Source organism: Copadichromis virginalis, linkage group LG6 (assembly GCF_057382275.1).
Source record: "Copadichromis virginalis isolate Kocher_CV1m ecotype Utaka linkage group LG6, C_Virginalis_male_GT1.1, whole genome shotgun sequence".
In the NCBI taxonomy this organism is placed as follows: Eukaryota; Metazoa; Chordata; class Actinopteri; order Cichliformes; family Cichlidae; genus Copadichromis; species Copadichromis virginalis.
In genome coordinates, this window is record NC_140623.1 from 25931720 (window position 1) to 25956353 (window position 24634).

At 43.3% G+C, this 24634-nt stretch overlaps 1 protein-coding gene and 1 long non-coding RNA gene across 6 annotated transcripts in view; one reads left to right on the forward strand and one right to left on the reverse strand.

Annotated features, from left to right (window-relative positions):
- The window catches only part of ptprdb (protein tyrosine phosphatase receptor type Db), a 164293-nt gene that overhangs the window by 30527 nt on the left and 109132 nt on the right, over positions 1-24634 (forward strand). For all 5 annotated transcript variants that reach the window (XM_085459469.1, XM_085459465.1, XM_085459467.1 and 2 more), the window contains exons 3-4: positions 21596-21671; positions 22817-22861. The gene's annotated coding sequence lies outside the window, so the exon portion shown is untranslated. The remainder of the gene's footprint in view (positions 1-21595; positions 21672-22816; positions 22862-24634) is intronic.
- On the reverse strand, positions 24185-24577 carry LOC146707892 (uncharacterized). The gene is made up of 2 exons (XR_014921095.1): positions 24517-24577; positions 24185-24434 (listed from the first exon to the last, which is right to left on the reverse strand). It is a non-coding gene; the product is annotated as an uncharacterized LOC146707892 (long non-coding RNA).

Below are 24634 nucleotides of genomic sequence, written 5' to 3' on the forward strand. Positions count from 1 at the left end.
TCTGGGTATACTGGGCAATCCAGATGCATCTCTGGATTGCCCAGTATACCCAGAATCAATAAAATCTATCCATTAATTTCCACCTGCATTTAGTTGCATAGAGTTGTAGCTAAACATTGGCAGAGACAGTGTACAATCAATATTTTGTTTCAAAATTATCTGTCTTTCAGGAGCACAATCATGTTGGTATATTGATTAAATTAATTCACGCACAGGTTGTTAATATTATGCATGTGTTTGAGAACATACACAATATGGACAAATGTACAGCGCCACCTAAACATTACACCTGCAGGAGCTGTGCTGCCATGGAAACCCGTGCCATCAAGCTCCTGGTTCACAGTTTTATGAGTTTTATGCTGATGTTAATGCTAGAGGGGGTTAAAAACTCGGCAGAGCATTAGGAGCTCTGTAGCGCATTGGAGACTCTCCAGAGTCTCCACAATGTACTTTAATTCTGAAACTCTGCAACCTTACGTGGTTTGCCACTTTCCGACTTTGATTTGTGTCAGTTGTATGCATATTTATGTAGTTTTCTGAGCACCAATCTATAAAACCCATGTTATATTTCACTGTCACTTATACTGTGACTTAAAGCTCTGGAAGTTTAAGTCAGATTCAGGGAAGCAAAGAGATCCACTTCCCAGCTAGACTAGCAAACCAGAAATATCAGAGAGGGCAAAATGCAAGCTAGCATTTTAACTTAAACCCACTGCTGTCTGCTGCCATTAAATCTGCTAAGGGAGGAAGAGTAGTGACCCTGTTATTTCCAAAAATCCCTCGTATTTAGTTTTCTTGTGTTGTGACCAGGAGGACTGTTCAACTCCCCTAACAGAAGTCAAAGGAGCTTGGAAAGAAAGCAACTGGTTTCTTGAAGATGTTTGACCTCTCATCCGAGAGGTCTTCACGAAACTCAAAGAAGTCTAGTCGCTTTCTTTCCAAGCTGCTTAGAATACCATGACCTGAATGACTGAGAACCTACACAGACATATTCCCCTAACTAAAGTTGTACGCATTGATAAAAATAATTATTTTCTACAGAAAAAAGTAATTTTGAAACTAATCAAAACATTTCTATATTAACTTTGACCACAGCAATTTAAATCTAAGCACATGATTGCGTTATGTTGTGAAACTGCTGCCAGTAAATCTAGTAGTTTTCATCCCTCCAAGCAGCAGGTAAAAGCCAAATCATAAATTTGGATGTCAACAGATAATACAGAAATTTGAATAATTCTATTTGATTTTAAAGTAAAAGGTTTCTCCAGTGGGTCTGGCCATGAATTTGAAGTGACAGGTAAGTAAGCGCACATAAAGATAAGCACAGATAGACATGAGCAGACAGAATGGCCTCTGCATGAACCAGTCCAATTTACAATTTCACTCTGAATGTACAACAGCTCTAAACAAGTGAAGTTGTGTAATATGTTGTTTTCGTGATAAGATTCATTTACAGCCCTAGCTTTAATAGCAGCGCTCAGCAGGAGAAAGGTTAATTATCACATCCTGCTACAGACAGGACACCTCCTCCTGTCAAGCACACACACATAACACTCTGAACCACACAAACAAGCGAGCCATCAAACAAAACTCTCTCTCAGTGTGTAACTGCCATATAAAGATGTAATCCAGCATCTGTTTGTCCTCATTTCCTTCATCATTTAGTCGAGGCCCTTTTTTTTTTGTATTTTTCTTTATTTTTCATCCTTTCTTCTAATCCCACCACACGGACTCTATGCGTGGTGATATGCCTGGACTGATGGCACAAATTTCATTCATGTTGTTCATAAGGAAGAAACGGAGAAAAGTCCTCTTAGATCACGCTCCTTCGCTTTGATACAATGTGTGACTTGGGTAGGTTTCTCAGATCAAAAATGAAATTACAGATGGGTAGACAGAGGTGTTCAGTGGGTGTGAAGCAGTGAACCATAAAAAATGATTGCTGCTGTGTTGTCTGGAAGAAGCCAAACAATTTAGAATGAAAAGAAAAATCTGAAAGTGACAGCTGAAAAGAAACCACGAGAAGTAGTAAATCTTTTTTCTTCTAAAAATGGACAACAATCAGTTCGGTTTAAATTTGCGAACCTATTTACAACATATCTGCATTCCTCATGACATCTACTCATTCTTCAAACCATTTTCTGTTTTTACTCAAACATTTTCGCCCCTTATATTCTCTCTCCATGCTTTTCCTGTCTTTTATCGTCCTATTTGTGCACACATGCACCACGTCCTCGCCCCTCTCTCCATCCTCATTTCATTCCTGGTCTAGACATCTTCAGCAGCAGGTGTTAGGGCTGGGAGGAAAAAAATGGGGTGAGAAAAGAGGGGGGCAGGGAAGAAAGGAGGCTAGGAGAAAGCAGGAGAGGAGTCAAGGGAATAGGGAAGAGTGATCGAGAGCAGAAAGGTAAGTAGATCAGCCACAGAGGTATATGATGGAAAGGAAAGGAATGGGTTAAGATAGGATTGGAGCAGGGAGGCAAGAGTGGAGGTGTAAAGGGAAAGAAGAGCTTTGACTAAATCAGGTAGGTGCCATGCTGAAGAAAGAGGTGCGGAAGAGGCTATTTTAATTCAGGGTAGAAATCAGGTGCTTGAGGTGGGATGCCAAAGAAAAGAGGTAGGAGGGGAGATGTGGAGCAAAAGAGTAAATGAGGTAAAGAGAAAATAAGAGCGGAGGAAGGGAGAATAGTAGAAAGAAAGCAGAATGTGAAGGCAAAAAAGTCCCAGGAAAACATTAGGGCAATGTTGAAAAGAGGAGGGAGCATGGATGGATGGATGGATGATGTGTAGGAGAGAGGATAGGAACACTGTTGTGCTTTTACGGGAGGACACCGGCTGCTAGGAAGTGAGGTGGGTAATAAGGCCATAGCTCATTCCTGTGGAGGTGTCTGAGAGTGTGAATGTCTCCAACAGTCTATGTGTGCTGAAGTTATGTGTCTGTGTGCTTATGTTGCGAAGAAGGAGCAGGCTCGATCCTATTAGTGACTACTTCTCACCAGATGACTTATATTCACCTCGTTTTTCACCAACTGGTTGACAGCAGATGCTTGAGAAGAGGGAAAAAAAACACATGTAAGCACATACACACAAGCAGAATTGTGCAGCTACAGGAGCAGTGACACGTGAAATCTGCTCCTCCTTGCTGATGCGAAGGCCATCAGTGCAGAGAAAAAACAGCTTATGCCGGTGGGCGGGGTGGGGGTGGGGGGATAAAAAGAATTATCTTAGATAACAGAAACAACTGCAATAACAATAATAATAATACATTTTATTTGTAGGCGTCTTTCAAGACCTGCAAGGTAACACTGCAAGCTAACAAATTTAGCCTGCACTACGCTGGACTGCACTACCTAGTACTGCCGTAAAATAGACAATTTAAACAATACAACATGATTGACAGTTCTGTGCATGAAAATACCAGAGAACTCCAGGAACATGACATGATCAAATCCAATGTTTAATTTAAAAAGTTTAAAAAATGTCAATAAGGGAGACGCAAATGGCAATTAAGAAATATTTTATTATTTGTATTTATATAGTGCTTTTCTAGTCGATTTGATCCCTCAAAGTGATTTAGACTGTAAGTTGCATTTAATCATACATTCATACTGTGCTTCTCTGGAAGCCAGAGAAATCTAGGTGACCCATCTGGGCACGGGTCCACATAGAAACGTCCCAGCCACCCAGGAGATTCAAATCTGTAACCTTCTTCCTGTGAGGTGACAATACTAACTATTGCATAATCATTCCACTCAAGGGTGGGTGACGTTAGCAGGGTAAATGAACGTATGAGTGGAGAAGTGTTAAATGCAGTGTCGTGTAATGCAATAAATTGAAAACTGAAGCAGCAAATGCAGTCTAATTGGGTGCCTCATAAAGGAGAGGTGCACAGCAGCCGAGCTCCCAGGACTTTTTTAGAGCAGTGACACATTGGGCCCAGGTATTGCCAGTGTTGCTGTTTGGGAAAAAGCCACACCTCCTCTGCAGTGTCTACAACGCCAGCTGCCAGACATGTCACTTGCTGAGCAGTTCTTAAACTTGCGTTCTCTCGTGTCCTTTCTTTCTCTTATCTTGCTCCAAATCTGAGAGTGGAATTAACACACCTTAACATTGTCTTTCTTCCTGTAACATACAGTTTAAGCTACCAGACAGAATTACTATCAAGCTGCATAGAAACAGTTTGGTGCTACTTGGTGAGCTGTGTGAAAGGTTGCATTTGAAAAAAAAACCTTCTACTTAAAAAATAAATACATTTTTTTTAAATGGTTTTGTTCTCACAATTGTTTAGGCTCACTTTAGTGGTAACTAGCTCCTAAAGCACAACTTTATTGACATGAACCATCATCATCCATCATTATAGTTACATCATGGACGAGTGACAGGGATGAGAAAGTTCGTTTTTTTTTAAAAAAAAAACAACAAAAAAAAACAACAACAACTGTGCAGAGTGGCACTACTTATGATTATTTATGATTTGTAGATTTTGGATTACTCTGCCTAGTGTAATACAAAACTTAATTAGGTTGCTCATTGACTGAAGGGGTTTCGTATGATGTTCTGTGCTTTTTGTTTTGCTTTTTGAGTTCTTGTTTTTGTTTTTTGGGGTTGTTTTTTTTGTCCTAATTCTTTCTGTAATTACCAATGTTATTATGTTATTATTATTGTTATTTTCATTATGTTATTACTTTTTGTGTTTGGTTTTCGGATGTCTGAGGTTATCCTTGAATGGCATGGATACAACAGTGTGCACCTAGGAGTGCTCCTGTGGTCACAATGGCCTGCCATGTTGTGGTTAGTTGTAGATGTTTGTGAGCTTTTTGTTTGTTTCTTTTTTTTGTTTGTTTGTTTTTCAATTTAAAAATGAAAATAAATCTTATGAAGAAAAAAAACACTAACCATTTCAGAAACATGAAAATGATTTAGGTAGTTATCAGTAATTTGGTACTAAACCTTACTGTATGTATAACATGTTTCCGTGATGACTAAACCTCAGTCACTCCTACTTACAGCATTAATGCACTGTGCAATACACTGTGGGCTGTAATCGAAAGTGTGACAAAAATATAGTATGCTCCTGGATAAGACAAATGAGTACAAGTGCTGAAGAAGTTATCATAAGAAAATAGGTACTAGCAAACCGTGGCTTAATTATTGAATTTTAAAATACAGTACCTTCAGTACTCATAACTGAAAAAGTAGTCGTATTACTGAACTTCATTGCTAAAAATACTTATAGGAGAAAAGGTAAACTATGTGAATCGAGCTGTGTTTTCCCTTTGGTTTGTTTATGTTTTAAATATGTGATTTTCTTTCCCTGTTCATTTTCCCCTGTTTGTATGTGTATGTTTTTTTTAAAAAAGGGGCAGTTTTAAAGTGTTTATGAATCATTTCTTATCTGAGAAGGTGGGGAAATTATAAAACTAGTTAAAAACACCGTCCTCTTCATGCTGTCCAAGCCCCTTGGTAGAGCACAGTCTAGCTCAAGCATGGAAATAGAGCATCTCTTATTGAACTAACAACCGTGTTCACTTACACTGGGTGTCTGAGTACTGTATAATCAGTTGCCCACGGGAATTTTGTAATTGCAAGATATTTAACAAAATCCCCATCTATCTTGCAATGGTTTGCAATTTGGACTAGTCCTCACACTTTTACTTCATAAACCCTCCAAAATCTGTTTCTTATTTCTAAAAGTTTTGCAGAAACCCATAAGGAAAAATCAATTCATTCATCCATACATAAAAAACACACATTTTCAATCCCATCTTGTCCTTTAAAGTGAAAGTTCATTTGTGTTATTGTAATTTACCATTTTCACTGTGACATTTTCTCCCAAGAAGGAGGACTGACCCCATCAGACTCCTCACCTGCCATAGTCCGAGCAAGCCCAAGAACTAATGGTTTAGAGGGAGGCTATATGAATCTCACCCAATAATTTTAATTAAATTTATGCATATTCTTCCCTCTGAAGAATTTGGGGCATCTGTATTAGTGAGAAAAGGAAGAAAAAGAGAGAGGAAGAGAAAATGGGTCATCTAAACAGAGGGACTGAGATGCTTCATTAGGATACCCGCTGCAGTCATTCTGTGGTCATTCTAATTCTGCCTCAGCATTCCCATTCAGCGCTCGTGGGAATCCAATATCTGCCTAACATTTGTGACCTCGTCAAAACAAAGAAATAACCAGGAGTCAGGTCACGCCGGTCTCACCCACCACCACAGTTGTGACATCCTGCCACCGCTTTCTATTTATTCTACCTAAATTAGCACTTCATCTCGCTCGCCTTGGAAAGAAAAATGTCAGGTTGTTTCTAATCCAAAACTTTGCAGGTTCTCGGTGAAATGAAAAAAAATGCAGCCTTTGTCTTTGTCAGTGAAAGAATTAGGATGTTAGCGCTGAGACAATTTGATGTTAACTGTGCAGGGGAATTAGATGTACCATGTAATTTTGCCTTTCAAATATGATAGCTGAGCAGATGGAATAGGGCAAAGCTCTGTCAAAGTTTCTGCACTTCAGAAGTTCCTCCTCCCTCTCACATACCATTTGCACTTTCTCATTAGCTATAATTCTCCGTATCACCCTCTCTCTTCTTCACCCGATAGACGCTTGTAGACGCTTCCTTTCACTTGTTTCACTCCCTCAGTCAGCGCTCTCTTGGCCCCGAGCGCAGTAGACTCTAATATGTCTTTAAAAGTAGGACACCACTGAGTAATTTGTTGCACCTAGCAAATGATAATTCACAATTGTCACCATATATCCATGACTACAGGGCCACCCCAAGCACACAATAGCATCTGCTTCTCAGGAGAACAGCCATTGTGCTTTTTTTTTCCGTCATTGTATTACTGAATTGAATTTGAAAATATAGGATTATTTCACAAAGGCATGACACCATTTCACAGCAGGGATGTTTGTACCCTTTGTGTAAGCTGCGTCATTTCACTGACATTACATGGAATTTGCTGTGTTCTCGATTGCTTACAGCCACCTTCTGTTGTAGCTGCTCTTCCTGGCAGTAAGCGTGAAAATATATCTGCCTTAATTTTAAGCTTTTATGCTTTAATGTTGAAGGCTTAGTGAAAGCAGTTTCACAAGGTTTGGCCTCTCAAGAGACTGAATGCCAACATTAGTATTAGTATCAGCAATATGTAAGCAATAATGTTACTTATATTATTTAACTGTCAGTTTTATGGTTCCGGTGGTTCTGTCATGAATCGCTGTGTGGCAGGCAAGCAGGAGTGGTGGACCCAAAATGCAGAACTCAGACATGGAAGTGAAACTTAAGGCGCAGCTTTATTGCTGGGAAAAACCTCGTACAAACTAAACTCACCAAAAGAAAACCAAAAGTCAGAACAGAGGAACCAAGGACTGAAACACTGGAAAGAAACACTAAACTGGAGCAGGAGACCAAACACTAGGAACATAGAAGCAGAACACACAGCTAGTTGAGGGTACGACGCGACAGAGAGCACAGGAAAACACAGGGCTTAAGTACACGGGGAGTAATCAGGGAATGGGCCACAGGAGGGAGACACAGCTGGGAGCAATAAGGCTAACGAGACAGGGGAGAGATAAAACTGAACACACTGACATGAGACATGAACTTTCAGAATAAAACAGGAAACTAACAGACACAGAGAATCAGACAGGACACTGAACATGACAGGCAGACTCATGAGCAGACACAATAACACCATGGACAGACACACAGTCCGAAAAGGCCCAGACGGACAAGGTCAGGGGGCCGACCCGGAGGCCAAAACAGTTCAGTTCCGGGGGCCGACCGTGTGAAAGGCAGCGGCAGTGGGGCAGGTCCGGAGGCCGGCCACGCAGTAGGCAGTGGTGTGGAAACAGTTCTGGGGGCTGACCGTGCGGACGGCAACGGCGGCGTGGAAACGGCTCTGGGGGCCGACCGTGCGGACGGCAACGGCGGCGTGGAAACAAGTCCGGAGGCCGGCCACGCGGAAGGCAGTGGCGGCGTTCAGGAGGGCGTCCACGGTGGCGGAGATGCCCAACAAGCGGCCTGGCAGATGACCGACGATGTGGAGGTGGTAGTAGGGGACCTGAAGGCTGCGTGGCCCCTGCAGCCCCAGGCGAGGCGCAAGCTGAGGCTGGACCAGACGAGGCGCAAGCTGAGGCTGGACCAGACGAGGCGCAAGCTGAGGCTGGACCAGACGAGGCGCAAGCTGAGGCTGGACCAGACGAGGCGCAAGCTGAGGCTGGACCAGACGAGGCGCAAGCTGAGGCTGGACCAGACGAGGCGCAAGCTGAGGCTGGACCAGACGAGGCGCAAGCTGAGGCTGGACCAGACGAGGCTGATGAGGATGCGGAGGCCGGACCAGGCGAGGCTGAAGCAGAAGCAGAGGCCGGACCAGGCGAGGCTGAAGCAGAAGCAGAGGCCGGACCAGGCGAGGCTGAAGCAGAAGCAGAGGCCGGACCAGGCAAAGCAGCTGACGAGGATGCTGAAGCTGGACCAGGCAAAGCAGCTGATGAGGATGCTGAAGCTGGACCAGGCAAAGCAGCTGATGAGGATGCTGAAGAGGAGGCCACTGCAGGTGATGCGGAGGCTGGACCAGGCGAGGATGAAGACACGGAGGCTGGACCAGGCGAGGATGAAGCAGTGGCTGGACCAGGTGAAGCGGATGAAGCCGAAGCATGCGCTGGACCAGGCGACGCTGAGGATGCTGAATCCGGACAAGGCGACGGCGTGGAGGATGCAGCAGAGGCCGGGCCAGGCAACGGCGTGGAGGATGCAGACGGAGGCGCTGCAGCAGGTGGCGGCATGGATGAAACTGCTGCTGCAAGCGTGGATGAGGCTGCTGGTGGAGCAGCTGGAGGCTGGACGGGCTCCTCGGGCCCCCCAGCTGACGAGAAAGGAGGCTGGACGGGCTCCTCGGGCCCCCCAGCTGACGAGGCAGATGGCTGGACGGGCTCCTCGGGCCCCCCAGCAAAAACAGTCTCAGAACCAGCAGGTGCGGAGACTTCTGGCAGGAACGCAACAGAACCAGCAGGCGCGGGGGCCTCTGGCAGGAACGCAACAGGACCAGCAGGCGCGGGGGCCTCTGGCAGGAACGCAACAGGACCAGCAGGCGCGGGGGCCTCTGGCAGGAACGCAACAGGACCAGCAGGCACACGGGCCTCTGGCAGGGACAGAACAGGACCAGCAGGCACACGGGCCTCTGGCAGGGACAGAACAGGACCAGCAGGCACACGGGCCTCTGGCAAACACATGGCAGACTGCAGCTGCACAGAGCATTGAGTCTGCTCAGGCAGCAACGGCCGGGTGCGGTCCTCAGCTGGCTTCTTAACCGCCAGGGGTCCAGAGTCTGCTGGGGGCTGAAACCCAGCCTCTGGGGAGGCCCTGGAGTGAATCTCAGTCTCAGAACTGGCCAGCTTTTGAGGACTGATAACAATATTGTTTGGTTTGTCTCTCTGATTAGGATTCAAGGTTGTGGAACAGTTCTGTAAGGGTTGGATAGACATAGCTTGCTGTACCGGAGGTGTAGGTGAAGATGATGGCTGTATAGGTGGCTGAGCTGAGGGCAACTGAAGAAAAGGTCGGGAAAATGATGGTTGTGAAGTTGGAAACCGAGCTGACGATAAGGCTGATGATTCCTCTACCAACTGAGCTATTGACTGGGCTAAGGATTGAAATAAGGTTTGTAGTAAGTCAGGCTGTGGATGTGACTGTGCTATGGGAAGCGAGGCTGAATGTGGTGGAGGTGGCGACTGAGCTTCGGGCCGGGCGGCTAACAGAGCTTCGGGCCGGGCGGCTAACAGAGCTTCGGGCCGGGCGGCTAACTGAGCTGACATAGCCCCAGAATAAACAGTTCCAGATGAAACAGTCTTAACTCCTGGGTCTGAAGGAGCATCAGAAGCACAGTCTTTTGAACCAAAGTGGAAACGATCGCTCTCAAAATGAATACTGTCATTTTCTGGAACAGGAGGAACAGAAAATCTAGAGTTCATGAAGCTGACGTTAGCGGCCTTGGGGGAAACGGTACGTTTATCCCTCGACACAGAAGGCGAATGTAGGGGGACTTTGTCACTCACCCTAGGCGGTTGGTCGAGAAGAGTCCCAGGCTCCTGCCGAAGCCGTGAGTGCTGGCGGCACGTTCGCCGCTTCCAAGTAGAAGAGGAAGCAGCAGAATGTGACAAGGAATGACTCGGCTGTGGCTGCTCCTGCTGTGAAGTGGAAACGCTGGGTGAGTCGGGTGGCACTATAATGATCCCTAACATCTTGTAGAAAGCTTGAGCTGGTGTAAGCTGGTTGCTCGCGGCCTCATAGTAATCCTCCCGGGACCGGCGGGAGCGTTTTCTGTGAGACCGGGGCATCCGGGGGGGAAGAAGCAGGTGAGTGGACCGAAGGGTAAGCAGCTAGTGAGGAACGGCAGCACGGAGGCCCTCCAAGCGCTAGCCGGGTCCCGTCAAAGGCTGAGCTGCGCTTCCTCAGTGAGTCTGCTGGATCCATACTGGTCGCGTCGTTCTGTCATGAATCGCTGTGTGGCAGGCAAGCAGGAGTGGTGGACCCAAAATGCAGAACTCAGACATGGAAGTGAAACTTAAGGCGCAGCTTTATTGCTGGGAAAAACCTCGTACAAACTAAACTCACCAAAAGAAAACCAAAAGTCAGAACAGAGGAACCAAGGACTGAAACACTGGAAAGAAACACTAAACTGGAGCAGGAGACCAAACACTAGGAACATAGAAGCAGAACACACAGCTAGTTGAGGGCACGACGCGACAGAGAGCACAGGAAAACACAGGGCTTAAGTACACGGGGAGTAATCAGGGAATGGGCCACAGGAGGGAGACACAGCTGGGAGCAATAAGGCTAACGAGACAGGGGAGAGGTAAAACTGAACACACTGACATGAGACATGAACTTTCAGAATAAAACAGGAAACTAACAGACACAGAGAATCAGACAGGACACTGAACATGACAGGCAGACTCATGAGCAGACACAATAACACCATGGACAGACAGAGGGAACACAGAGAAGTGGGAGCAGGCAGGCAAAGAACAGAAACCTAACAAATGGCAAAATCACAACAGAATACACACTCGGAATGAACAAAAGCATAAGGAAACACAAAACACTGAGTCCTCAGACTCAGGACCATGACAGGTTCTTTGTTAGTGTACAGTTTAAAGGGGGTGAAAAAGACATTTACAAGTCAAATACAGATGCAGGTCAATAGCATTTGTGGTCGCCTTGACCCATAGTAGCAGTTGTAAAAGTAAAAGCTTTTCAGTCTGCCGTCTTAGTCTTATGGAAATCTATAAATGGAGTGTTCCTACTGTTACAGCTTCTGAAACACAGGATTGCACTTAAGCTCACATTCATACATTTAGATTTAAATACGTTTTTTCCAAGATGCAGCACAACAGGCTGTCAACATAAGGCTGGCATGTTCTCGCCCAACAAAAGTTGACACTGTCAATCCATTATTACCCAAAGAAAGCCATGTATTGCACATTTCCTACAGGTAATACAGTCTGTTATATAATATTTATTACTCCCCATATAAAGTATATATATATATATGGTACTATGCTACTCGTTACATTATTTCTGCTTATTCCGTCATATGACCCACATTAAACTCATGGACTGACCCACAACCACCTACACACACACAATGGACAACTGTACCCTCAAACACACAATAATAACATGGACTGAACCACCACTCACAACCACTTACACTTTATATAGCCTCTGTAGAAACTATCCACATATCTCACTTATCTTGCACTACTGTATAGTTCTGTGTAAATAATCATTCTGTACATACAATAATTTTTAATCCAACAACTGTTTATAACCTGCATAGTTCACATTTCTGTATAACTGTATATCTCAGATTTCTGTATAGTTTTTTTTATTTCATATTCTGTATAGTTTTTCATATTTATATCCTGTACATAGCTTGTACTCACTACAGCCTGTGCATACTTATAGTTATAGAATATTCATAACATACTTCATACCGTGTACATTATAACATACCATAATAGACCCATTTCTGTAATATACTTACATATCTATATTATTGCTAATGTATATTGTAATATATCTATATCGTGGCTAAAGCACTTCTGGATGGATGCAAACTGCATTTCGTTGCCCTGTACCTGTGACATGTACAATGACAAAAAAGTTGAATTCTAATTCTATTCTATTCTATATGAAATGAAATGCATTTACTGTAGTACAGTAACTGGAAAGTGTGTGATTATAGTAACACGCCATCACACCCAGCACTATTTATGATGTGCTTTGTTCCGTACCAGCTCTTTTCCCTAAATGGACATATCTTCATCTTTAATGGCTAAACACTCCACTGTGTTCAAGCTATTCTTGATCCCTTGTCTATACTGCTTTCTAGGAAGACCACATAATGTGGTGTGTTAAACAATCAAAGGCCTGTACTGTGAAGTAAGATTTTATCTCTTTGTGTGTGAGATAAAATTGTGTGTGATTGTGTGTACAGTGTCCATGTATGTCTATCCCTACGTTGGGTGAGTGCTGAGTATTTGTATATGTGTGCATGAGGGTGGGAATGCATGTTTGTGTCTGTGTCTATATGGTAAATAGCCTGCATTTGTATAGTGCTTTTCTAGTCCTTAAGGACCCCAAAGCGCTTTACACTACATTCAGACATTCACCCATTCACACACTGGTGATAGCAAGCTACATTGTAGCCACAGCTGCCCTGGGGCGCACTGACAGAGGCGAGGCTGCCGGACACTGGCGCCACCGGGCCCTCTGACCACCACCAGTAGGCAAACATGGGGTTAGTATCTTGCCCAAGGATATTTGGCATGCAGCCAGGAGGCAGCCTGGGATCGAACCACCGACCTTCAGATTAGTGACAGGTCGGGTCTTACACTCCACCTCTCTGGGAACTCCCAGGCCCTCCAAAGGCCTATCTCCCCTCACCACACTCCCTGCTGGTAACTGATGCCCTCAGGGGTCGGTGCGTTGGTGGTTCTTGGTGTCCAGTGCTGGGCGCTCAGGTATGTACCAGCTCACTCCCGGTGACTACTTGGCGGGGCCTGGTGCCTGGTGCCTGTTGCTCGGTTAGGCCTCTTCCAGGGCAAAGGGGGCCCTCGGGCCTCTGGCCTCTGGGCCTGTGGCTTAGTTCACTCTGGCACAGCTGGCTGCCGGCAGAGCCAGCGGGCACGCCACTGCAGCCCCCTCTGGCTTCTGCTCAGTGGCTACTGGGTGACCCCTCATCTGGGGCTCTCCTCAGCTCTTCCCAGAAGGGTGGCACGGATGCCCCTCCGGTGGTCCTCCTTGGGCTCTCGCACTCTGGGGCCTCTGGATGTCTGGAGCCTGGATCTCCTCCATGCCTGCTTCATGCCCTGGAGGACAGAGCCATGGCTCTCTACATCCTCTAGCAGACCATTACATGGGGAAACCTTTTGAATACAAGCGCGCTGATCCACACAGGTGTGCACACGGGTGTTCACTGTTCATAGACACAAACCTTTATTGGCTGCTATATCCAAGCACATTGTGCGCTGTCGGTCCTGCTTGCTACACAACAACATTCAATATTTAGTATTTACTGCTGTTTACACTTAGCTAGATTAACGTGATGGTGCTGTATTTAGTATGTTGCTCTGTTTTTTTTTTTTTGGCTTGTTTTCTCTTCTTTTTCTCTCAACAGGTGATCCAGGAGATTTCTTTTTCTCTTCTTTCTCGTTTTAAGTGCCCTTTCTCACTGTCCCTCTTCCCTTCTGTTTTTCTTTTCCTTCATCTTTCTTTCTCCCTTTCCTATCCCTGAGTCATGTCTGTCCCGTCTGATTTTATCTCTCTTTCGCGTCTTTTTTAAGATCACCAGGTTTCAACTTGCTTGCATCACCCTGGTTACTGCTCTGAAGCACATTAGAGATCAACATGTGTGAAATTAACACCTATTTGCCAGTCAGTTCAATCAAAATATGATCAAAATTCATGAAAGATTGAACTTTTGCTGGTGGATAGTAGGACTGTCTAAAGTTTTTGTGTTTCCATGATGAGCTTCAGTAATAAATACAGATTCGTAGACGCGGCTTTATTTTTTCCCTGGTGACTGCAAACAATTACTTTTAAACTATTTTACTTTTTGTATGCATTAATAAATGATGTACTTTCTGACCTTACATCAAATTGGAGACAGTCTGTGCTTGAATTGAAAAAATAAAAACTAAAACTGTATTTTAAACATTAATTTACTGTCAGATTCTCTTGCGTCTTTCAGATAAAGTTGTTGTTTTTTACTTGCAGTACAAAGTTTGCACTTTTGCCAGACTTCTTTCGAGGTTTCAAATAGGCTACATTTTATTGATCTGAGGTCTTTTCCAGTCTCACTAATCAAAAACTTTTCAACCACACACACAACGCTTCAGTTTTTGTTTTTTTTATCATACTGTTTAGTGTTTGTACTCTCAGACTTTACAGACTTTGTCTGCAGCAGCAGTGCTACTTTCAGTCTGTATTATGTGTTTGACCTCTTACTAGTTTTCCATAGCGTAGGCTGCCAGTGCACTTATTCATATATGTGATTGGGCTGATGCTTCCAGCGTCACCTCTTTTGTGTGAATGCGCAAAGGAAACCCCGGGTTAATTTAGGGAACTGATAATCAGCTTCATGTGCCTGCTTCTTCTGATTGCCAGTGTTGGTGTAACTGAATTCAGATAAGGGAAAGGTACCCAGCATATGTTCAGTTCACTTCACAGTAGTACAGGCCCCAGGTCAGGTATGTTTTTTGTTTTGTTCTTTGTTTTTTTCAGTCTGTTCATACCCACGTTGTAATACAACTGGACCAAAATCTGTGCAGTATAATCTTCTTTATTAATTTCCTGTATTGATGTTTTTTGTTGTAGGAGGTGGAAGTAAGATTTAACTTTTTGTATATAACTTTTTGAAGCATATGAACTAATTATTTTAGTTTGTGTGGCAGACAGCACACAGCTATTAATTACATTATTAATGAAAGCTACTGGTTTGAACCTAAAGCTTTTCGTTAAGTGGTCTTTGGGCATGTGAGTCTCTGGTTGGGTTCACGTAAGATCAGATCGCTTTTGAAGTTGTCTGGATGACAAACTTAGGCTTATGTGTGAAGGCTTGAACTGGACACTAATTTATACTAATCCTGATGATCTGAAAGAAGGTTGATGAACGTTGTGAGACGGAACCACAAACAAAGCCTAGTTTGTCTGCTTTTTTGTTGTTATTGGGTTTTTTTTTTCAGTTGTCAGGTGCATTTGATTGAAAGATGTGCTCCTGTTTCAGTCAATAAAAGTGTCCACACAGGCTGTGCAGCCTGACACGTGAAATGTAGATTGAGCTCTTGCTGGTCTTTTGATGGAACGCTTTAGTCACAAAATTTTACACAGGCTGTTTATAAAAGTCCCATGATTAATCTAAAACTGAAAATCTAAAAAGCAGAAAAATATAATAAAATATGCTGTAGAACTGAGAAAGGTTGGTTGCTGCTTAAGTACACAGGCACTACCACTTCTGTTAATTAAAAATAAATATTAGCACAGAAAATCCAGTTAAAATGGACAAAAAAAACCTTTCACCATATAATGAAAAGCTTTATATGTGGAACCTCTTTACTGTGATCTAACATAAAGGCAGCTGTATATCATTTTTTTATTGTTTCTCTGTGTGCTTCACAATAACTTGTCATTTGTCTAAGGTTATTCTGCATCGTCTCTATTAAAGTGACAGTTTGAAATTGACCTCAAATTCCAAGCCATTTTTTGAGTGAAATACTAAACTACAATATCTGCATCCTGTTGAAGAAAATGAAGTAACAGAGCACTTTATAGAAGAAAAGGAAATCATTTGTATGCATTGAGCCGAGTGGAAAATTAAACAAGTATTGCGAAGGGGTGCTTATAACCCACAATGTAATGCTTGAACCAGATCATTTGCTGAAATAGAAATAGTCATACAGATATGAGATTTAAACTGGGTGAATAACAGCCAATGACAGTTTCATCTAAAGCGTATGGAAAGAGTTTATATAAGAAGAAAACTTAAGCTGGGCTTCTTGCATCAGCAAGGTCTCTGACAGGCAGAAAGCGTTGTTCAATGAAAGTGAGTATGGCAGATGAAAAATACAAAAAGCTGACTTACTGTTCTCTGAATCTAAAAGATGCCCGGCAGCACCATCAGCAAAGAACTGGCAGAAACAAGTGGGTACATCCATCTAATGTGTACAGTCTGGTCATAAGTAGACTTTACTGAATCAGTGCTTATTAAAGTTGTATTTATGGAAGTATCTATAAATGTGGAAACAAAGAAAAGTGATGCTTGAAAATATAAAAACTGGGTCTAACTGAAGGCAATTTAGAATAGAATAGAATAGAATAGAATAGAATAGAATTCAACTTTATTGTCATTGCACATGTCACAAGTACAAGGCAACAAAATGCAGTTTGCATCCATCCAGAAGTGCTTTAGCCATGATATAGATATATTACAAAATATATATTAGCAATAATATATATACATATTTTACAGAAATGGGTCTGTTATAGGTATGAGGGTACAAAAATGGGTCTATTATGGGTATGTTACAATGTACATGGTATGAAGGTATGTTATGAATATGCTATAAGTATGTACAGGCTGTAGTGGGTATACAAGCCATGTACAGGCTATGAACAGGATATACATATGAAACTATACAGAAATATGAAATATAGAGCTATACAGAAATATGCAAGTTATAAACAGTTGTAGAATTATAATTATCTTATTGTGCAGAATGATTGTTTATACAGAATCATACAGTAGTGCAGTTAAGAGAAGAGAAATATGTGGCTACTTTCTACAGAGGCTATATAAAGTGCTAGTGGTTGTGGATGTCTGTATGTTCAGTCCATGAGTTTAACGTGGGTCAGATGTCAGGAGGCAGAGTTCAGGAGTCTGACAGCTGTGGGGAAGAAGCTGGTGGTCTTAGTCCGGAGGCTCCTGTAGCGCCTCCCAGAAGGCAGGAGGGTGAAGAGTCCATGTGATGGGTGACTGGGGTCTTTGATGATTTTCCCAGCCCTTTTCAGACACTGCTTCCTGTAGATGTCATTTATGGCAGGAAGTGATGCGCTGGGCAGTTTTCACGACCCTCTGTAACGCCTTCCGGTCCGAGGCAGAGCAGTTCTCGTACTAGACTGTTATACAGTTGGTCAGGATGCTCTCGATGGTGCAGCGATAGAAGTTCACCAGGATGTCTGAGGACAGGAGTCCTCAGGAAGAAGAGGTGCTGGTGAGCCTTCTTGACCAGCTTGGAGAAGTCGGTCGTCCAGATGAGATCCTTGGAGATGAGGACACCCAGGAACTTGAAGCTGCTCACAGCAGGTTGTTTCTGTCGCACCACTCAGCCAGACGATCCACCTCCTCCTTGTAGGCGGCCTCATCGTTGTCATGGATGAGGCCAATCACCGTGGTGTCATCTGCAAACTTAATGATGGTGTTGGAACCATCGGTAGGTCTGCAGTCGTGGGTGAAGAGGGAGTAGAGGAAAGGGCTCATCACACAGCCTTGTGGTACACCAGTGTTCATTGTGATTGTAGATGAGCAGTGGTTATCCAGCCGGACATGTTGGGGCCGGTTGGTCAGGAAGTCCAGTAACCATTTACACATGAGGGAACTGATGCCTAGGTCTGTCAATTTCCTGATGAGTTGTGAGGGGAGGATTGTATTGAACGCTGAACTGAAGTCTTTAAACAGCATTCTGGCATAGGTGTTGTTATTCGTTGGCAAAGTGCAAATTTTGGTGGCAAAGTGCAAATTTCGTTGGCAAAGTGCTGAAGAATCATGCTTTAACCAGGAAACACAGTAGAGGTTCTCTGCTGCTTTAGGACTGCATTGCTGCAAATGGAGCGAGGGGCTTGGTCAGAATTAGTGACCTTCTCATTAATAAGAAATATAGACAAAATCTCATTTGTCGTCCAATACCACCAAAGAGGCATCTGTTTGTCCCCAACCTTAAAAATGAGTCATAAAGAATTATTTTAGTGGCATGAAAAAGAGCCAAGTCGTGTAACAGATTGTTTGCCCAACACAGAACCCTTCAGTCAACATCAGTGAGTCAGTCTGGGGATTCACAAAGAGGAAGAAGTGACTTAGAGTCCCTAAACAGATGCAAAAACTGTAGCAGGTTCACAGGGATGCTAAAAAACTGTACCTTGATGGACCTGGGGAAAAATCATGTTTTTAAAAACCATGGTCACAAAAGAATTAATTGCAGTTGATAGAGATTATGTTTTTCCCTTTCTGCATTTTTATTGAATAATGATCAGCTCTTACTAAAAATATCCTCACTTTAAAACAAATGCTTAAAGATTTTACTCATTGTTCTGGATGTACGGTGGGGATAAATGTCTGAGAATGCCAATAGAGGAATCAAATTTTAACTCACTGTTTTGAATCAAATCCCAAGAGACCCAGCTGCATTTGCTATAATAAACCGAGACATGAAGGAACACCAGAGCTCTGTAATCCGATCAAACTTGAAACGCCAGACAGCTGTACTTACTTTTGATTTTTCAGGAGTGGTAATTTTATGTAGTTTAGGATTAAAGTGAGTGTGTGTCTGAACTGCCTACCTGTCAACTTGCTTCTTCTTATACAGCTTTTTCAATGGGTGGAGGAACAATTGGGTTTTGAATGTAGCTGTATTATTATACTGTATATCTTTTCAGCTTAAAAGGTTCAAGAGCAGCAGGTCAGTTTTGAAGTTTCATTTGAATTATGCAGGCATCTTGAATCCTCTCAAGATGTTTGATCATCCTTGTGGGGTCAGATTTAATCCTCACCCAGTTTATTCCCTTTGTGTAAACTCTTAAACGCTAGAGATGCACACACACACACACACACACACACACACACACACACACACACACACACACACAAGTATGCAAGTTGTAAACAAGTTGGAGAAGCAAGACTGTGCCATTCCACTCTGAGAGTCCCTGTTGCCAGCTTGACCTGCAACAACCTCCTTAACGTTCTGGGCCAATTTTGATCAGTGCCGCACATACACTTCGAAAGAGTAAACATGTTTACAAACTGAAATATGCTGCTGAAATATATTTCTCTAAAAGGGAATGACACTTCTGGTGAACATATGATCTTGAAACATTTCACACTTTACTGACACTGTAAAAAGATGGTGCAGCTTGAGGACGGTTGCGTCTGCAGATAAAGTTTGTAGGTAATCATGTCAGTGTTGTCCGTGGCTTAACTGTGACACTGCATTTAAAATAGGCTTAAGAGACATCTGATGCCCACTCTGCTGCCCCGCTTCCCCACTTGCCTTGATTTTGAGTCTGAGTGACAGAAGCCTATGAAGAGTGTTTCATACATGCTGAGTGAAGCCAAACCAAAGTAAGAGGAGTTCCACTGAGCTGCCCTGGTCAGGGTTAGACATCAAAAAATTATCTGGGCCATTGCTGTGCAGATCAGTGCAGAAATAGTTTGGTTCATGGTGTGAAAGGGCCATGTGAAAGCACTTCAGTGACCTAAATAATATGCTACCATGCCCAGAACCATTTCCACCACCAGCAGAAACCTTTAAGGTGACGTCCAGACGTAGCACCTAGAGATGAATTCCCTTCAAATTACTATCAACATTTTCACTCTCTCTGAATAATCACTTTCATTAACATAAAAGGGCTTCAAAGGCTGCTCTGAAGGGTTCCCATGGGAGTCCTCTCAGAGTTTCAAAGCAGCAAAAAAGGTTTGCAGACAGGCTTTCACCAGTGGGTGCCACTTTATTGCATAAAAGTCACAGAAGAATCTAAAGTAACGCCGTGTCCACCAATGCAGGACAAACATAACTTGTCCTATGTCGCTATGCAAGATCTGTAAACTGAATTGCTTGCACCAACACGCGCTTTCTCACTGATCTAGTTTCCAGACTCTCCCTTTCCTGCACAAAGCTGCTGAGGCTTTAATTACTTCTGCTGGGCCAGCACAGGTGAAGCACATTCTCACTAACAAGGTGGTTTCCAACCAGGGAGTACTGAAACCCAACAGGAAAACAACATGATTGAGGGGGAAACCAGTTCCCGCAATAGAGGGTAACCGATGCTTATAATAATCCTCTGCACAACTCATTTCACCAGCACTGTAAGATCATTACAGAGGAAACATGTTGCGAGTGGATGGGAATCGAGGGAGGAATGTGTCATCGACTGAAAATAAAATGTTAGCTTGCCTCCACACGTGATGCACGGTCATTTGCAATTGTGCGAACACAAGCCTGAACTCAGATCACACGCTTAGGTTGTCAAAGTCAGACAAAGAAACACATTCTTTGAATTTTGCATCATTGAAGATCTCACCTTTATAACCTAAAAACAACAGGTGATTACAGGCCAAGGAACGCACAGCATGACCTGGTTATGATTTGCAAACAAATCAATCTTGATATTTACATCACCAGATTCTGCAGTTAATGTATGCTGCCATCACCGTCTTTGCCCTTGTTTGGTAAGTCGGTCAGCAGCACAAACACAGGAGTGGTATAATAGCACAGACCAGTGGTGACTCTTTGTTATGGCATCTTTTGGCAGGGACTGATTTATTCTAATCATCTTGATATTATTAATAGACTTTTCTATTACATTCTTTCAATTTGATTTTAATATATTTATTGCACATTATATTATTTATTTGGTGATATAAAAAATTTATAGGCTAGCCACCACAGTGCTTAGAGTGGCCATCCCATCAGATACACCAGAAGTAGTAGAAAATAATAAAAAGAAGAAGAAGAAGAAGAAGAAGAAGAAGAAGAAGAAGAAGAAGAAGAAGAATTATAGATTTAAGTTGAAAATGTTCAAAATGTTCTTTTTTTTAAGTGGCTGATTCACAGCATGTGTGTAGAGGACTTTTGGTCAAAATATATAACTTCAATAAAAGACAAATATCATCATCAACGCAAGCAGTTCTGGAAACAACCCTGTAATCCTTTCAGATCCACACTGATTTCCCTCCACCAGTGATTGCTTCTTTGCTACATCTTGATGTCACTGGAGTCACAAAACATAGAAGAGTGACATCTGTATATCTGTGTGCAGGTCTGTGTGTGCACATGCATGTATGGTCTGTTACATTAAACATGCCTCCTTGCTAGTATTCTCACATGAACCTTTGATCTGCGAGTGTGTACTTTTCATGCCGAGGTGCTGCATGCTTTTCCCACTTGGGCATTTCAGCCCCTGTTCCACTCACAAGCCTGTACATCTTGCTGGCATGGAAGCCTTAAAAGCCTTAAAAGCTCCCAGTGTAGAAGTTGAGCCGCGGCTGTCCATTTGACCCAGACTGCTTTTGGAACGACTGAGCTGCACTAGCTGAACTCGGGTTTCAGATTGGAAGCTTTGATCTGAATGCAATGATATAAACAAATGAGTGCAAGAAGAACATGGAGAACTTAGCTGAAAGTCAGAGTTGTCTTTAAGATCAGTGACTTCTATAAAGCTAAAGCTCTGCTCTTAATTCCTTTCCTTCTCCTTCTTTCTCTTCTCTTTCCTTCCCCAACCTCTTTGCTTTCTCACTGTATCCTCTCTTCTCTCTTGCAGGAGAATTCTGGGGAGATTTCTTACTCTTTCATTCCTCAAGGATGAAGCAGCGCAGTGTGTCTGTGCACTGAAACAGGTAGGCAATGATTACCACAGTGAACGTCAGACAGACACATGCACGCACATGAACATTTACCGTCAGAAGCCCCCTTTTCCCCAGGTGTTTTGTGTATGATCTATTTTGCTAAAAGGCTGCACCATGACCACTAAGGAAGAAACAGCAAGGGAGCACACAAAGATAAAGAAAGGAATGGAACCTTTCTTCTGAGAGAGTAAAGAAAACTCAGATGGAGATTCATCATAAGGCCCAGAGAAAAATCAAGTGAAGACGTTGATAGGATGAAAGTTTAACCAAACATCAGCTCCCCACAGGAGTAGCAAATCTGCTGCCGTCGCAGTGGACGGACCGGGAGAAAGACATGCAAAGAGACAGACTGACAGACAGGACAAGACAGAGCGGCGATCCCCAGCTGTTTTTAAAATCCTGCCTCTGATACATTATTGAATATGCGGCTTTCTAACGCATCGCTGAGCTTTCCTCTCATGTTAGTGCTCAAGTTTGTATAGCGTCACCATTCTAAATATAAAGCATTCGCTCACCCCCTTTTATTTTTTGCTAAAAGATGCAGAGGCTGCACGTAGGCTGTGTGTTGCTCTGAGAGCCACTTTCCTTTTCTGAGGCTATAGCTGGAGTTTGAGTTAAGTTTGTGTGTGACTCATTTTGGTACCAAGCCTCAGCAAACTTTACAAAAACCAAAATAGATATCATCAAACTGCTTGAAAGCTGGCTAGATGGTGCATAGAGTATGCTGAAGCACGATGAGTGCTTCACTGGGACTCGTATGTACTGTTTGCTGAAGGAAGGGGATTGATTTTGCTGCTTAACAGCAGGTGGAATACGGCAGATCTAAGACACCTCATTTTTCTTAGTTCCTTTTTTTCTAATTTTTAATATGGTGAATTTCCGTGGATGTTGCAAGGCCAGAGTCCTGAGACTTATATGTTTATATTGTGGAGTACCAGGTGTAATCTACAGGTGGCAGCAGAGCAGCATACCCAGCAGAAATGTTTCTGGAGCAGACTTTATTTGCTCATTTTAAGCGGCTAAGGCTTTTGTACAGTAGGGTCTTCATAAACCTCTGTGGCATCATTGCAAGTTTTCAAACAGATCATTCTTCCGGTCCTAGAAAACCAATATTCTTCAATAATCTTCTCTTGCAGCTCCCACTTTCAAACTTCATGTGACAGGATGAACCATGAGCAAAGGTAATAAAGTTTGCTTTCTTTAACTGTTTCTGTGCTTGTGTGCTTCATTAGTGTATGCAGTGGCATGCACATTTTAAGGGCGTGTGTCTCCGTTGTCTGACAGATGTTGCAATGGCATGATTAGTCCTCTGTGTGTGAGGTTGCTATAGGGACTGTGGGTTGAGTGTTGGGGAGGCCAGAGTGGAATAGAAGGGGTGCTGAGGATGAGAAGAGGGGGTGGAATAGGAAATGAAGTGCTTGTTGCCTCTGGCCTGCGTGTGTTTCTTTTTCTTGTTTTGTATGTGAGAGTGGGAGTGTTTGTGTGATGTTTATGTCTGTTTGTTTGTGTATCTGTATAAAGAGCACAGCATTGAAGAGACACTCGTCTGTGTAATTGGGAATTTGATCAAGATAACTCACTCGAATACACAGTCGATCATGTGCGCACACACATTTTCTTTCTGCGTAGGAGCGACAGAGACAGGGATCCTGTGATGGCTGGAGCGTGGGCTTGGGGTAACCTGTTCTGCCTCACAGACCAACACTATGAGTGGGTCATACTTATCACTTAAACTGCCACATCAATGAAGCTGTTTAGCAAACTGGTACAAGCAAAAGAAATGCCCTCTGCTTCTGTGAGCACAGAGATTGTACAACACTAGTCTGAAGCACTTAAATGTAAGGCTCCAGAGTAGGACAGTATCAACAGTATTACCCTGAGGGTATCATCTTCCATGAGGCTTTGTCAGACCAAAGTGGGGATCCCTGAGATTGACTTTTAGATGTTTTGTAACCTTTTCGTTTCCTTTTGTGAAGTAAGAGACAGTTTGGGAGTTCTGAAACATATCTTGTTGGTTGAACTGCATAAAACTCAGACATGATTTACAGGTTTGTTTTAAGGGGAGCTCAAAAGCCACCTATAGACATAGAGATGATTGTGAACTCTTTCATTAATTTTGTGTTTCTATTGTTATCTGTAGGGATAACAATAGCGAGATCAACTTTTTATTACTTGATACACTTTCAAGTACTTGAGCTCTCGCTGTGTTTGATGTTGATTCTGAGTACTGACCCACAACCTGTGCATTCCTAACCCTTGTTTGAGGTTCACGGTTTTGTTGCGCTCCTGTTTACTGATCTGGTGGAGAAGCAATAATTTACAGAGTATATTTAAAGGTTGAGTAATGTTATCTTATCTTCAATTACAACATATGAAGAAAGAATTCATGATTAGTTTCTTCTTTTTTCTGCATTGGTAATTTTTCGTCTTATTTTGAAATTGCCATTTGTTAGGGAATTGTCATGGCTACTGAACGGACCCACGCGCAGACAGTTCTTTCAAGGAAACAAAAAGGGGATTTATTTACAATAGGGATCACCTTAGTGCAAAATATATGTACAGTGAGTTGGGAGGGGGTCCAGGGCTCCAGGGAGAGAAGGGGGGGGGGGGGGGGGGGGATCCACACACACGCTTCCTCTTCCACTCAGTCACCGCCACCGCTCCTCCGCACACGCGCACTCCTCTTCAGCCGCACTCGCTCCAACACTCCACACACTGCCCCACTTGGACAGGTCCGGTGATTCGGTCCAGAATCTACAGACAGAAGGTCAAGGTTAGTTCCACAACATAAAACACGTGTAAGCGATTCTTCTTTGAATATGCCGCGAGCACGAACTCAGGTGGTTCGACGTTCCAGCGGTGAGCTGCTCTGTGCCACTGCCTTAAATAGCAGCTGGGGAAATCAGCTAGATCAGCCGCAGGTGGACACCATCCACAGGGGTGTGTGGGCCAAG